The sequence below is a fragment of the Opisthocomus hoazin genome, chromosome 1 (genome assembly GCF_030867145.1).
Source record: "Opisthocomus hoazin isolate bOpiHoa1 chromosome 1, bOpiHoa1.hap1, whole genome shotgun sequence".
NCBI classification, from domain to species: Eukaryota; Metazoa; Chordata; class Aves; order Opisthocomiformes; family Opisthocomidae; genus Opisthocomus; species Opisthocomus hoazin.
The window spans coordinates 121,122,975-121,140,160 of record NC_134414.1 but is presented as its reverse complement, the minus strand read 5'-3'; the positions used below and the strand labels follow the sequence as shown (position 1 = coordinate 121,140,160).

The window sequence follows — 17,186 nt, the reverse complement described above, 5'->3', positions numbered from 1 at the left end:
GAAAACAATGATTATTAGAATAAAAGGTTTCTTTTTCAATGTCTATGCATAGCCACATTTCTTAAAAAGAAAAACAGGCTCAGATCTCAAATGTTTAAAACAAATAAAAATAAAAAATACAAACAGTAAAAGCAAATGAAATAGTACCTTTATCAAGGAAGCTAATGTTTTCCTATAATATATTAAACAAAAATTGCATTAGCTTTAGGAAAGGCTATGACGTTTCAAATTTGGGTGATTTTGCAAATTAACTAAACTACAAGGGATGTAACATAATGGAGTTGTTAGAAAATGAGCATAAATATGAAAAACTAACTACTTGCTAGTCCTCAGCATGACTGAGAAAGTTTTACAAGCAACATGATTTTTCCACAGTAGCTTTAAAATGGAAAAAATGTCCATGTAAATAATGTTTTTGACATGTGATTTATTTTGGGTTTTACTGTTCGTATAGAAAGTACTTTCCATTACTCAGGCTGTTGAACGCTGCTATTAGTTATGTCCTTCTGTTAAGATTTTTGCGTATCTTTCATTACCCAGCCAATGTGTAAATCATTACCATAAACAGTCTCAAATACAGCTCTTAGAAATATAACTCGCAAACCCGCAAGGCATCCCAGCTATTGCCTTGAGGGCGATACTAGTGATGCACCACTACATTTCAGCGCATGGACAGCCACAGATGCATCTCGCAAATCTCAGTTTAGTAGCCAAAGGGCTAGACGCAGACTGCTTAAGTGACAGTGAGGTGCAGGGCCATTCAGACTGACCAAGCAGGATACCTAGGCGCTCTGCATAATCCACAAGAACTGCAGTCACTTCTAGTGGTGTGCAGAGGACTATTAAAATTGCCTCTGCTACACCCCTGCCTCTCTTCGTTGTACAAATATACAAACTCCGTTCTCTTACGAAGGTCCTCAAGCAAAAAACTTTAAAATATTGTAACTCCTAGAAGATTAGACGAGCTTACTGTTGATAACCCAATAAAACTTTGTATTGCAGCAACTCCTATATGTCATTGTAGGCTCTTCTATGCATTCAAGGTTCAGATGAAGCAGTTTTTATTTTATGTTTGTCTAGAGCACAACTGCATATTTGAATGGGCTTTGCTATTTTCTAAGAAAGTACGTAACAGTGTTGTAACAATCTAAATAGTACATAACACTTATTCATAACAGAATTTTAAATACTTCTGCAGGATAATAGCCAATCTTTACTCTAATAAGGTTCAAGCTGATACTTCTCATGCTGTAGGACCTAAACACATGACTGCAAGTCTAGACTGAGAGCAGGTCCTCGCTGTCCCACCATTCAAGAAAAGACTGTAGAAGAAATGTATGGCTGAAGGTCCACAAGAGAGTCATCAAGCAAATAAAATACTTATGGGAAGAAAGACCTGAACATCTCACTTTAACAGGAAATCCATCTGAGCACAAAACTTGGCCCTAATCCTTCTGAGAAAGGATTAATTTCTGCCAGCAGCTGCTGGCTGTGAAACTTTCCCGATGTATCAGGTGACCAACTCTGCACACATAAGCCATCTATTTAACTTTTAGAACTTGTTTATACGTAAGAAGTCCTTCAGATGTGGTCAGTACCAGTATAATTGTGATCTCCCCCAGTCTGCATTTTATTTTGAACCTAAGTTAGCAAGGATAAGGCTTACTTAATTTTAGAAAATGTAAAACTCATGGCAGCAGCATAAAACACTCTTTGGTGAAACAAAGCTCCTTCCTAAGCAAGCAATTGAAAATCAATACCAATAGTATTTAAAATATTTATTTACCATTTATTATCATGCAGTTTAATGAAATACATCAAACTTCTACTATGAAACCAAACCATGAAGTGCATCTCCCTACATCCAGTTTCCATAAGGACAAACGACAGAACCATGTACCAGCAAAGAAAAGGTTTGCGAGGTTCTAATATACACTATATTGGTTTTGTTGCTGCAATATTATTAACAGGACCTACTTTTATATTGTTTTAAATAAGAATCACTTTCTTAAAAACAGCTACCGTACAGAAATACAATTTAGAGACCTAAAAAACTGCAATTTCTTTCAGCAAGGACTTCAAATTGTATCACCATCACAGTGAAAAATTTTCTAAACCGTATTTTCCAACGTTATGCTTTTTTGATTTCCCAGTGTCAGACTACTAATGTGACAGCAAATTGTAGTCATTAGTCAAAAATAGTCAGTAAAATGGTTTATATACTTAAAGTGACCTTGAGACTGTCTTGTAAAATATTGATAGCCAAAACAATTGCTGTTTCATGATTGCTCCTGACTAAATGAAATCATACTTCAATTGAAAAACAGAACCGAATCTCATAAAAAAAAAAATAATTCTACACCAAGTTATTACTTTCAGATGTATATGGAAATATGGAACTACAAAGGAAATCTGAACATAAGTGTAGCAAGTTAGAAATTCACCTAAAACTTAAAGATTTCCAATCAAATTTACTATGCTACTGGCATACTGGCATATCAATTACATTAGTAAAGTATGTGATAACTATACATTGCAATTCCTGAGAAATAAAGAATTGTCTACCTAATTATTAATCAGTCCTGTGTAAAAGCCTTGTAATTACAAAGGCCCTAATCAGAAACGAAAGTCCCACACAGTGTTGGATAAACTTCAGTCTTCTCAACCTAAGTTTTTAAGTTTTTATGTTGGTTGTGTGACTTAGTGCGATTTTTTTTTTTTTTTTGAGAGGGGGGGTGTACGCCACAAGTCAATTTTATTTTTCTCCTTTTTTTGAAGAAGTCAAAAATAGGCAAATTTGCCAACAATAAAATATTTTTTTGATAATACCAAACTGTGTCAGTGTTACTTTTGAGAGAAGAGAGGTGCATTTCATGACTTCTCCAAAAACTATCCAAAAGTGACAGGAGCAACAACAGTTGCTGCTAACTCAAAGATGATTATTATGCATAAAGTTGTTCTGTTTAAAAGGAGCAAAGATACTGCTCTGTAGCAATGCAGTACTACTAACATACAGGTAAGACGAAACATTCTGAAAATGGACTCTTTTTCTTCTAATGTTTCCTTTTTTCCCTGCTCCTGTTCTTTTTCTCTCATTCCATTTTCCATCTTTCTCATTCCCCCTCACACACTACTACTCACCTCACTGCACACACCCCCTCGGTTCTCGTTCTTCCAGATACTCACCACCCCACTTTCTGAGTTATCCTCAGAGATCTCTCACTCTTCTAGTTTTTCCAAATTCTTTCTCTTTATGACAATGAATTTTTAATTGCTTTGTATTTTTGGCTATTTAGTATTTCTCTGTGTGCGCTACTTGTAAATTATTAAGTAAATACTACAATTAGCTTGTCTAATTTCAGTGAAGGAAGATACATGCACACTAAATAGCATGTTCTTTTTGGGAATACATGCCTGGGAAATAAATAGCTTCATTCACAATTATAGTGGAATTCAGTTGGACTTCTACAGTTAATCTTATTATTGCCATCACGATAAATCCCACTTCCAAAGATATGCAATTAGCTTTCAAATGAAAGGACATATGAAATAGCTTAAGCCAAATACATCTATTTTCTGAAAAGAAAATCAAGATCACTTTACAAAGGTCAGTATTAGTAATCATTGAGCATTTCAAAGGGATGGTGAAGATGTGTATATTTAATTGTAATGACACAGATAATTCCTTTGAGTTTTACATGACTACTTTTAGATAAAAGTAAATATATGCAGTGTTAAAGATTAACATTTCAGAATTCAGTAGCAAAAAAAAACCAAACCACCACAGTCTTAAAGGTTAGGATTTTCAGGTTTTCTTGCTTCTAACAGCCTTCTAAATACACTGCCTTAAGTCGTACTATTAGTAAAACTATAGCTATAAGGTATAAGCTACGCAGCAAAACCAGTACATAGACTTGTCACAGCAAGGCATGTAGCTCTTCCTTTCTGCTGTAACTTAGGTCAAAACTAGAGAGTGGATTTTTTGGTTGGGTTTTTTTTTTTTTTTTGGTTGGTTGGTTGGCTTTGGGGTTTTTTGTTTGTTTTTTTGTGGGGGTGGGTGGTTTTTTTGTTTGGTTTTTTTATTATTAGGGTTTTTTGTTTTGTTTTGTTTTTGTTTTTTTACAGGTAGCAATCAGTAAATATAAACTATTCATGAAACAAAGTGGCATTTAAAGCAGTCATGAAAGCACTGGGGTACCCTTTGTAGACATCTGTTCAGTGCAAAAGACTGAAAATTACCTAATGAACAGACGAGGCAATCTATGTGGAAGATTAAAGAGAAAATATAATCAAGGTTGGGGTGTACACCTAAAGCCAGAATTCATCTGTCTATATAGGAAAAAATAATGTGACAATTGTATTTTAATAGCAGAGGTTAATTCCTGAAAACTTTCTAGTCAATTAAGTATTTAAGAAACCATCTAACTAATTGAGGTGAGTTCTTCATAAGACTGTAAATAATTACTAAGAGATTTATTTCTTTTCTAATTATCTTTGGTACAGACTCTTCAAACTTCCAGTGCAATTAACCTTAATGAAAACTTCGCTGATTTAAAGATAAATTAACATCATTTTGGTTATCCTAAATAACATATACCCTTCACAAAAGGCTGAATATTCTTCATGCAACTTTCCACACGCCAATGCTCTTCCAAAACGGATGACATCTCTTAGAATCTCATCTTGGGTCAAGCATACCTTAACTATTGATTTCACTTGCATGTAATACTAATATTTATGGTAACAAGTAGCAAGGATGCAGGTTTTTTATTAACTACTGAGTATTTTTTGTCAAACATTAAACATTGGATTTTTTTCCGAAGTAAATAACAGGTATTTGCCTTTATAGATGTATTAACTCTTCCACTCTTGCAAGAAACCTAGTAAAACACTAGTAAAGATACACAATGGAACAACTGTCATACTTCGTAAGATATTAAAACACCAAGAAACAAAGCATCAGCAGGGATGATGAAGTACTGCTCTGAGAAACAGGAAACCTCAAGCAGGGCTGAAGTACGTATGATTGGGTACCAAAAGCCAGAAACTGCTGTGGGCCATGACAAACTAGCTTCATCTTGGTGGCCTTCTTCGGAAACAAGAAGCTAGTGACCGAGTAACAACAGAGCAATAAATGTAAACTCAGTCATTTAGCTAACACATTCTCTGGACAATTCAACTGTTTCTTCCAAGGTGGCAGGACAAATCAACACAGACGTAAAAGAGAAACTCTACAAACTTAACTCTAGGTGAACTCAACTGAAAGTCTAAAGTTTTGTATTTCAGCTACATGTAACTCACTTTCTGAACATGAAAAACTCCCTCCAGCAATTACTTAAAAGCAATCAGAATTATTTGGAAATAGGATTGTGCATAATTAGCTCCATATATTTTGCATAATCTTCTTCAGAGCTACAAGGCCATTTTTGTGCTGCTGTTCTTTTCCAAACACAATGTGCTTCTTTCATCTATACACAATATGGATATGAGTATACTAGAAAGTAACTGCAATTATCAGAAGATCAAATGCATGATAAAATTAAAGTATTAGATCAAAGATTTCACATTTTTGTCAAATACCTTTGGAAACATATTGTACTATTTAAGAGTATGAAACAGCTCATGTATATTCAGACACAGCAAGATGAACACGTACACAATACTACAGTGGTGCTCTTGAAAACATACTAGATCTGATACTTGAAACTTTACATTAGTATTCTAAGATCTTTGTATCACTGAACAAACTTTCTCAGTCTAGTGAAAATCACAGTAACATCAGCATCACAGCAAAATGCACTCACAGATTTATTGGTTTCTGCTTTTTGAAAGTTAATAACATTTATATTCACAGAGATTAAAAGGGAGGGTCACGTTTTCTTCCTAAATTTAGTATTTACCATATAAAATTTCAAGCCAAGAGATGGAAATAAATCATGTTCAGATTTATGGGTGTTCATTGTTTAAGTATCATCCCAACAGGTTTATTTTTTGACACATCTAACACTAAAACAATACACCTCCTTAGCAAATCCTATGCTAACTGGAGGCCCGACACGTATGACAACCAAATAAGCTCATCTGAGCTGAGCTCTGTCTAGCCATTACTAAAAATCACAACCAATAAATAGCTTGAAAATGTTATATTAGACATTTATATTTACTGCCAATCAAAACGAGACTATCATCATGAGATCCTGAGATACCACATTATACTGTGATAATGAATTGACTCATCTTTACTTAAAAGCTATTCTTTTGACGTTTGTAAGTATTTATAAAATATTCTTTATTTATTTTCATATAAACCTAGCAAGTATTCACTATCTTTTCAGTGCCAAGAGCCTAAAAGAAAGACATATCTACTTTAATAATAAATTTGGAAGTGGACTCTTTTACCATCTTCTTCTCAAACCAGAAACATAGAAAGTTCAGTGCTATGATAAATCTTCCAGATACCAATAATGTCTTCCTTCTTGTTTGTTGGACTCACTCTGGCCCCAGTAAAGTTTGCCACACCTTGCGGTCTACTCTGTGGTGAGTCTGCATTATACAGCGTGTCACAAGCAGCAGATTCAGTTACAATCACCACCATTGCTCCAACACCAGTCTTCTCTGGCTGCAGGATATCAAGGACACTGGACCTGAAGAGCTACATAACTTAATTTACTGTGAGACTTCTGAGGCTTCTCCTGACTTAGCTGTTGAACGATGACCAATTTATTCCACTGGGAAAATGTATTCAATTTATTCAGGGAAAAACAAAGTGTTTTTACATATTTAAAATGTTCTATACGTATTTAGTGATGACACATCGCTGTAAAAAAAAATAAAAATACAGGTTTCTGCTTTTGTGTATTGTTTTCCACAGTACTTTAAGCTCTAGTGAGATGAGCAAAATCGATGAGGTGCAATAAAGGGAAACAAAACCATACATTAAAATAGGGTTTACAAGTCAAAAGGGGTATTTCTTCATGCAGCTTTGGATGTAACCCATAAGAAAAGTATCCATAGCATATACAACTGTTGCCCAATTCATCCATATATGAATTTCTAAAAGGCAGCCTTGTAAAATCTTTGCTATTGCTTCTGAATTACACAGTTTTAGAATCCAGCTTAAATTACATGCGGAAAAGAGAAAAGCGGAATTTTTTTATCACCATACTGAACAGCTTTCCTTTAGTGGAAAGATATCTACTGATGCCTAGGAATGTTATTTTCAAGTAACATACAACGTGCTTGTTGTTACAACTGCTCCTAGCACCTGGTGAATTTTGCAGCTGAGAAGGCCTAACAATTTAAAAATAACTGAATCACAGCTTATTTTTAATTTCAAATAATATAATCACCTGTATTTAGTATTAAACATATTTAGACAAGCTGCCTGTCTGTTCCCAACCACCTCTTTCTGTCTGTCATCTCAAACTTGACAGTTTTCAATTCCAAACATGCAGATATTTTTTTCCCGTGGATGACTTGTCATTAAAACTGTCAAAAACTATAATTATTTATGTATACCTATTTATTATTAATCTAGAAAAATCTTCACAGACATCACACTGTTACTGGTTGCTCATGTCATTTTGCTGCCAACCCTGGTTTTCACTGCTGTTGGTCTGATGCTTTTTTGCATGCATCAGACCCTTTTCCCTTGTTGACCGTTTCCATAGCATGGCAGGCCCAGACATGCCAGCTGTTTTTCTAGTTTGTTTTTCAAACATTTTATAAGGTTCACACCTATTAAAATGTTTTAATGCAAGGCTACAATTATTATAAAAAAGAAGTAAAACAAATGTTTAGTATAGATAAGTAGCTTCAACAGATCAAAGTTTTGATTTTTTTCTTTAATGAAGAAACTGTCCATAACTCATATTTCAAAGTCCTTATTTTCAAATGGTGTCACATATGGACATTTTAGCTATGTATAAAGTCTTGTAAACACATGACAAAATGGGTCCACCTAAGGTTTAAATCCGGTGAAACAGGAACTAAAAAAAAAACACTCTTGGCTTTCTGTTGAATTAATTTTCTACTGCCAAGCCAGCCAGTAAAAAAGGCAATTTTATCTTTATGCCTTTCACTTTACCTTCCGTTCCTTATTCTCCAATTTAAAGCACTGCTGTACCTTTCTAGTGTCCCAATTTATTGACATATCTGATATACCACCTACAATGATCCCTCTTTCATCCCTTACCCTTACCCCTCCACACTCCTATTGTTAAAATTTGATTCCAAATCACTGGCCAGGACAATTTTTTTTTAAAATGTTGTTCGACTGAAGATCTTCATGGGTGAAATGTAAAATACGAATCAAACCATGTCTTCATTAAGAACCACCACAGATTGTACATGATGGTTGTTCGCAATAACGCTTTCATCTCTTGTGAATTTTTCAAAACAAATTTGTCACAACGTATAAATGGCCCTAGTGCAGAGAGATGCAAACACATCCAGAACAGCAGAATGATTTGCAAATTAAATGTATCTTGAATCAAAAAGAATGAACACTCCCCTGAAGAAAAGCATAGGCCGAAATAAAGTCTCCATCCAAAAAAAAACAAGCATAAAATAAGAATATCCAGAAAAATAAACTAAAGCTACTAAAGGAAAAGAATTAAGAAATCTTCTACTCAGGAAGGAGCTTCTGCATCCCTACTGCCTTGCACAGCTGAAACTCACCACTTCAAACCAGGAAGCGAGGAATCCTTTTTTACCTCCTCCTCTTCCTTTCCATGCAAATTTAAGTGGCACCTAAAACATAGTATTTCCTTCTGCAAATTTCATTGTTTTAATCTTGCTCGACACTACCACCTGCACTATCTCTTATAGTTACTGTAAGAACTATCCCTTTTTGTTCTTCCACAGCAAACACAGTGACTATTTGGACCAAACAAACTTCTATTTTCCCCCCCCTTTTTCTTCTTACGTCAGTCTGCCTCTTACAAAAAGCACCCCACCCCATACAGGGTTTCTCTTCTTTTATTTCTGCCACTGCACTTCCCCTTCGAAAATGGAACAGTTTTCTTGAACTGGATCCATACTGCAGTGTCTTTTCCAGACTTCTAAATAAACTCTTAAAAGCCAATATTGTAGGAGGAATTAGTCAATTAACAACAGCAAAGTTTCAAGAGCCGCGTGAGATCTTTTGCACATAGATTGTAAGACTTAGAAGCTTGAGATGAAAGCCAATGAAAAGTATGAACCTGCTACTCTTTCTCCTGCTTCTTTCACAGATGCCTTTTCTCATGGCTTGTTTATTCTGCTGATAACTTTATTTGGGCAGGAGATGATGTTATGGGGTTGGGGCTGGTAGATTTTACGCTAGAGACTTTTTGATTATGTTTTTGTTTTTGTTTTTTTTCCCAGTAGCGCACACACACAGCTGAAGCAAGGGAAGGAGTCAAAGCATTATCTTCGTGACAAGTCTGACAAATGCTGTTCAAACACTATCCTGCAAGATCCATGTGTCCAGTTGGAAAGTCTCCTGTACTAAATCTGATCAGAGAAGGCTTATATGAGCTTATATATTGCAGATAAAATGTGACTTGACATAACCTTCAAGCTGCTGCCATGCCAAAGCAGGAAAAAAAAAAGGGCTGAAGTCAGTTTTTCAGACTTAGTTTTGGAACATAAAAAACTCATCGTGAAAGGTATCAAAAAAGAATAAAACCGTAAGCAGATTTTCTAAGCCTAAGATCCTGGGGCATTCTCACATCAAATTGATTGAAGGGATTGCTAAAATATCCATGTAGTAAGGCTAGTTGGCAGGATGGCTGCCTCACTAAATAGCAAAATAGAGTCAACAAAATATAAGGTGAATTTAAAACAATTACTCTGGACGTACTACTCAGGCTTGAAGTACATTCAGTCAGCAGCTGAACTCATAACAGTCAAGCTACATGGCTCTGCATGCATAAGAACAGCAGAGCTGATATGTTCTGAAGCTGCTGTTGGGTATGCAGATCTTTAAATTACATGTCCATTAATTGATACATTGCCTGTAGAGGATGAAGCATTAAAGAACTGGGGACATGTGAGCAATCCAGCATTTTCTCTATGAGGCCATGAAGCCTTAGCATAAGGCCGCAAGGGCATCTAGAGAACAAACGGTGGTATAAACAAAGGAATAAATGCGAAGAAAAATGAGTCCAGAATACTGAAGCGGAACCTGCCACCTACAAGAAGGCCACGAGCACAGCGCGTGAACAAGTAATGCACACCAAACATAATCGGGTTGCTATGTGATTTAATTTGATTATTGCCAATGGGAGATCGCCGCGTATGTAATGGGGAATATAAATGTGAGCTATCTGGGGCTAATAAATGGCTTGTACCTGATCACATTGATCGTCATGTTGAGTCCGGTTCATCCTCTGCGACAATTGCCTAGTGAATTACTACTTCATTAGCTTTCCCTTCTATTTTAACGTTCTTGCACCAGGTATGATGATTTGATAAACAGCCTTAAGAATTTCAGATGTATTGGAATTTCATTAAAGCTAATAACTTGTCTAAGATATTTCAAGAGTTCTAGACAGGCAGATAAATTCTATTCAAATGGGTTTGGGTTTTGGGGTTTTTGTTGGGTATTTTGGTTCCGGTTTTTCTGTTTGGTTTCAGGTTTTTTTTGACAGAACCAATAATGGGACTAAAATGTTGACCAGAATCTTGAGGGGAAAGTGCTTAGAGGTTTTCCATTACTGCCTTACCTCAAAAGAGTAACATTCAAAGAAGTCAGGTTTTATTAGTTAAGCTTTTACACAGAGAATATGCTGCCAACAGGAGTATCAATTTTAGTTCATTCAGTGACTTCCTGGGTTGCAACAAATGCTACCCCCAGGGTCTTCCTGTCCCTAAGCTGCTTTTTATTCCCATGTTGATAAGGTCTAGCTATTTTTTCACTCCCTGTTCATACCAGCAGTCTGCGAGTGTCTGCAAGTGCACTGCACACTCCAGCTCCTTTCTGCTACTCTTCCCCTTTCTCCCCTCTTTCCTTCTGCCCACCCATCCTGCATTTAGGAGCTGCCCCTTCATCCCTGTGTTTAATTGCTCTTTGCAGGAAGGAAGCAACTCTTCCAGGTGTTTTTACCTTGTTTTTCCCTTCTTAAAACAACATAGATTGGAAACCAAGAACAAATAAATGAAATGCATGCTCCGAGTTGCAGGGCCAGTTCAGGCTGGAAACTTGGTTCAATCTGAAACACAGGAATCCATGTGTCATATTATCAGAACACTTTCCTATGTGGGAAAAAACAGAATGGAAACATGAATCTAGGTCTTTGGGATGAGTTTCTAAAAAAAGGGGAAATGTTAAATATATTGGAATAGGTGTCATTCCCTCGATCATTATCAGTAGGAAGCTTCTAAAAGCCCTGGATTTATAAATCCATTTTATGAATATCTAGCCAACAAGAAGAAAATTTCTTCAAAAAAAGTTTCCCTTTTTTCACCCATCTTAGTCTAAATAAGAGCTAGAGACAAGGATATATAAGAACGTGCCTTAAAGATTACACTAAGGACCTATGCAAAGCACAAACCTGGAGTCATCAAAAAAAGCACTCTGGAGGCAACAAAAAGGAACAAACCGCTTGCAGCTGCCCAGCACATCATTATCTGTGGTGCTCTGACAAGAAGCAAGTAGACACAGAGAAAGCCTAGACATTCACAGCCCTTGTGATTGTGAAGTCCAAGGGAATAGCTCAAGCATATGTATTCTGTTAGTTTTGACACATATTACCTTATATGTATTTTTCATTTAAATCATTATACTTTGATGTGACTGATAATTCAAATATGAACATGTTTATCAAGACAGAAGAAAAATTTCAGAGTCAGCAGCTAAATCAGGCCATAAGAACTACCATATCAGAAATTGGCCCAGGGTCCCACCTATGCATGTGAGAACAACACGATCCCCCTATGCTTAGGCAGGTAAGACTTCAAAGATTAAGACCCACAAAAGCATGACTTACACAAACCAGAGAGCCAGGGGTGAAGTGCATTTATTCCCAGTGGCAGTTACAGGACATCATCCAGAACACAATTAGGGTAGCAATTTAAAAACAATCACTCTCCAATTAGAATATTCAAATACCAATTGCAAGTCTTGAATTGCATGCAAGTTGTGCTGAGGAACATCAAGGTAGCATAAAGATGTCATATACAGGTCTGCATCTTTCAGTATAATTTCCTCACACACTAGTAGACTTTATTTATATAAAGTATACTTTATTTTAGTGCTATGTTTTCCAGCAGTACACATGATCACGTCCACAATTCTCCATTTATGATCTCCTATGACATGATCACTGCTTTTGCATCTTCAGATGTCAGGATGTCACTTTTTGTATTAAAGAAAAGCAGTTTAGCTAATTTTGAATTTGGGGCTTTTAATGGTTACCTTCATTCCCCCCCAAATAATTTATAATACTGCCCCTACCCCCAAAAAAAGTATCTGCCAAGAGCTGAGAACCTATAGTTTCAAGGAAAACAGAGTAATCTTTATCTTGAAACTGCTGAGATATGTCTCTGTGTATATATATAAAATACATATATAAAAGACTATAAAACACGAATGACAGGCTTCCATTCTGAAAAGCCTATGTGGATTCCAAAGACACAGACAGAGAAATGATATTTTTTTTAAATTGGAAAAGACAGTAACTGTGTCAATACAAAACAGATGTCTCCAAATCAGAGTGGAATCATGCTAGTGGAACAGCATAAGGTAACGTTAGCGTGAAAGTCATACTCGTTCTGTGCTAAATTCATTGAAAATTCCCACAAATTCAAAAATCTAAACTGAAAATTCCTTATCACAATACATATACACACACACACACGATGTAAAGACCCACCTGAATTTCAGGAAAACTAGCATTCATGGCAACTTTCAATAATCCCAAACAACTCAACTATGAAGTACAGCAATATTTTAATCACTGCCTTTACCATTCTCATTTCCTTCCAGTACTTGAAAAGAGAAGTCTTAGAAATAGATACCATAGCGGAAAGGCCAGCTTTAGACTAAATGGATCTAAAACACAAAATACCAACAAATCAATTGAAGTGGACCAACAGGAATTCATTGCCTTTTAATGGTCAAGGCATCTTAGGTTAAATATAAAAACATGGATTTAAAAAGTAATTTTTACTCCCAGTTTTGAAAATTTTTCTGTTTAATATTTTTCAAAGCTATTAAGATACTCTACAACTTCTAAAGCTAAGAATCAAATATCTCATTTTTCTTCTACAACTGATGAAATCTCTGCTGAAAGTAAACATTTTACACAGAAGATAACTGTTGACATTAAAGCATACACATTTTTTTTAATTCAATGGTATTAGAGAAAATTGAAATAAACTGAATCAAAGATATTCAGAAAGTTACTTTCCCATATATTTGGTGAATTTCTGCTTTTGTCTTCCTAAATAGATTTTCCTATTTTTCTTTAAATTGCACTTAGAGTGGAAGAGGTTTGTTCTACTCTTTCAGAGGATTTTGTGTGTTCATATTTAGAATCACAGAATCATAGAAAGTTTTGGGTTGGAAGGGACCCCTAGAGGTCATCTAGTCCAACCCCCCCACAGCGAGCAGGGACACCACTAACTAGATCAGGTTGCTCAGAGCCCTGTCCAACCTGGCCTTGAATGTTTCCAGGGATGGGGCCTCCACTACCTCTCTGGGCAACCCGTTCCAGTGTTTCACCACCCTCATTGTAAAGAATTTCTTCCTTATATCCAGCCTAAACCTACCCTGTTTTAGTTTAAAACCATTACCCCTCATCCTGTCACTGCTGTCTCTACTAAAAAGATTGTCCCCATCTTTCCTATAGGCTCCCTTTAAGTACTGAAAGGCTGCAATCAGGTCTCCCCGCAGCCTTCTCTTCTCCAGGCTGAACAAGCCCAACTCTCTCAGCCTGTCCTCATAGGAGAGGTGCTCCAGCCCTCGGATCATTTTTGTAGCCCTCCTTTGGACCCGCTCCAACAGTTCCATGTCCTTCTTGTGCTGAGGGCTCCAGAGCTGACCGCAGGACTCCAGGTGAGGTCTCACCAGAGCAGAGTAGAGGGGCAGAATCACCTCTCTCGACCTGCTGGCCACGCTTCTCCTGATTGCACCCCAGGACACGGTTGGCCCTCTGGGCTGCCAGCGCACATTGCCAGCTCATGTCCAGCCTTTTGTCTATCAGTACCCCCAAGTCCCTCTCAGCAGAGCTACTCTCGATCCTTTCATCCCCCAGCCTGTATTGATAGCAGGGATTACCCCGACCCAGGTGTAGGACCTTGCACTTGGCTTTGTTGAACCTCATGAGGTTCATACAGGCCCACCTCTCCAGCTTGTCCAGGTCCCTCTGGATGCCATCCCGTCCTTCTGGTGTCTCAACCGTACCACTCAGCTTGGTGTCATCTGTAAACTTGCTGAGGGTACACTCGATGTCACTATCCATGTCACTGATAAATATATTGAACAGCACCGGTCCCAGTACGGACCCCTGAGGGACACCACTCGTCACTGGTCTCCATCTGGACATTGAGCCGTTGACCACTACCCTTTGGCTGCGACCATCCAACCAATTCCTTATCCACCGAACGGTCCACCCATCAAATCCATGGCTCTCCAATTTAGAGAGAAGGATGTTGTGGGGGACCGTGTCAAAGGCTTTACAAAAATACAGATAGATGACATCCATTGGTTTTCCCTTGTCCACCCTTGTTGTTACACCATCATAGACAGCAACTAGGTTGGTCAGGCAGGACTTGGCCTTGGTGAAGCCATGCTGGCTGTCTCAAATCACCTCCCTGGCCTCCATGTGCCTTAGCATATCTTCTAGGACAATCTGTTCCATGATCTTCCCGGGCACAGAGGTGAGGCTGACAGGTCGGTAGTTTCCAGGGTCTTCCTTGCTACCCTTTTTGAAAAGGGGCATAATGTTTCCCTTTTTCCAGTCACTGGGGACTTCCCCTGACTGCCATGACTTTTCAAAGATCATGGAGAGTGGCTTGGCAACTACATCAGCCAGTTCCCTCAGGACTCTGGGGAAGTCAGAATCACATCAGGTCCCATGGACTTCTGTACGTTTAGGTTCTGCAGGAGGTCCCGAACCTGGTCTTCCCTTACAGCTGGAGGGATTTTACCCTCCTGGTCTCCTTCACGCCATCCATCGACTCGGGAGGGGTGAGGAGAGAGGTTGCCAGTGAAGACTGAGGCAAAAAAGTTGTTGAGTACCTCAGCTTTCTCCTCATCTGCTGTTGCCAGTTCGCCGGTCTCGCTCATGAGCGGGGTTACGCTTTCTTTGACCATCTTTTTCCGGCTGACATACCTGTAGAAGCCCATCTTGTTATTTTTCACATCCCTTGCCAAGTTCAGCTCCAGCTGTGCCTTGGCCTTCCTGACCCCATCCCTACACAACCGGGCAGCTTCCCTATACTCTTCCCAGGAAGCCAGTCCCTGCTTCCACTGCCTGTGCAGTTCCCTCTTCTTCCTTAGTTTGACCAGCATCTCTTGCCTCAGCCATGCCAGTCTCTTCCCTTCTCTGCCCGACTTCTTACACTTGGGGATCGAGAGCTCTTGCGCTCTGTGGAATACATCCTGAAAGACCTGCCAGCTTTGTTCTGTTCCCCTGTCCCTGAGGACCGTTTCCCAGGGAGTCCTTCTGACTATCTCCTTGATATTTACACTTCTAAAGGTGTGAAGTAAGATGTTCTTCTCTATTTACAGAAAGGTAGGAACTGTAGAAATACAATGTCCTTAAAACATTTCTCTACAGTTTCTAGTCTGAAAGTAATTTTCCTCGTCTGAAGAGGTGAGCACAGTTTTTGTTTTCTTCAAAATATTCCAGATATAGATCTCTAGTCTTGTCTATAGCTCTACAGATTATTCAAATTACTTTTACTTACTGTCTTAAAGACAGTGTGTAGGAATTGTGACACACTTCAGCTAATGTTGCACAAATCTTCCATGCAACTGTGATTTTCATACATAGTATTTAACATGTTTAAAAGTTAAACTCTATGAATATCATTATCACCAAGTCTTTATGCCATTGCGTATGCAGTCATTTAATACATTTCCGGTTTGGTAACTACAACGTGTGAGAACAAGCTTCAGTAAACACATTTGTTTGCTTTTAAATTAGAAGTTTAACTACATTAACATACTGATTTGACAAAGATAATTCAAAGGATTATTACGCCGAACAGTAAATTCATACTCTTTCAAGTCCCGAGATTTTAAAAAACATTAAAAAAAAAATAAACTGAAAGAAAATCTGAGTTCTGTGATGAATCATTTCATCTACTGCATATATATGTTTTACACAGAAAGTGACTGACTTACTGTAAACTTGAATTTTTTTCAGGAGAGCTTTAAGCCACAAGTAAGACCTTTTAGCCACCCGGTGCCCTTGTGTTGGGGTGCCTTGGGCCATCCTAGAACTCATAGGTGAGGGACAGAAACTATTTATGGCTACAGGCTTATTTTCCTGGTCATCTGTGGGATGTAGTAAGGGTAGCTCTGCACTAAGCCATGGGACTGCAGCCTCCTCTTGTCCTGCTCCTATTTAAAAGATTTATAAGCGTGAAAGCCTTGGAGGGCTTGCCTTGGGCCAAGAGAATGATTGCTTTTGAATGTTGTCACGACTGGCCGTGAAAACACGTGGGCTGAACTGTCTCTGCAGCAATTCATTTAACTGATAACTCGCTGCGTTTCTCAGGATTTCATTGAGCAACCAGAATTCAGGTCAACAGGAGCAGACAGAAAACAGGGCTGGAGACTGAGGCACAGGCCAGGCAGTTGGTCAGTGTTACTCAGAGCATAAAAGTAAAATCATATAATATGCAATTTTAAAACTCAAATTAACATCTGGAGCTTTCTAAATTAAATCTGACAATAGATTTTCACTTCAAATCATGACATGCTGTAAATTACTTACATAAGACAGTTAAGGAAAAAAGCTGAACAGAGGTTTTATCAAGTAACTTTTCTATTGTTTTCCTACTACAGTACACGAATACCACTATCTTAAAACAAGGACAACATTTATAATAATCCTGTAAGGAGTCTGAAAACAGATCATAAAAAAGAATATGTCTTTTGTATTTGGATTAAAAATTAATAGCTTAAAATTCATATTTGTAAAAGACCTCCTGAAATACTTTTAAATACTGACTTTTAATTGCATGAGAGT

At 37.6% G+C, this 17,186-nt stretch overlaps 1 protein-coding gene and 1 long non-coding RNA gene across 5 annotated transcripts in view; both read right to left on the bottom strand.

Annotated features, from left to right (window-relative positions):
* Window positions 1-17,186, bottom strand: part of CADM2 (cell adhesion molecule 2) — a 756,516-nt gene that overhangs the window by 617,161 nt on the left and 122,169 nt on the right. The window lies entirely within an intron of this gene.
* The window catches only part of LOC142362923 (uncharacterized), a 344,173-nt gene that overhangs the window by 206,326 nt on the left and 120,661 nt on the right, over window positions 1-17,186 (bottom strand). The window lies entirely within an intron of this gene.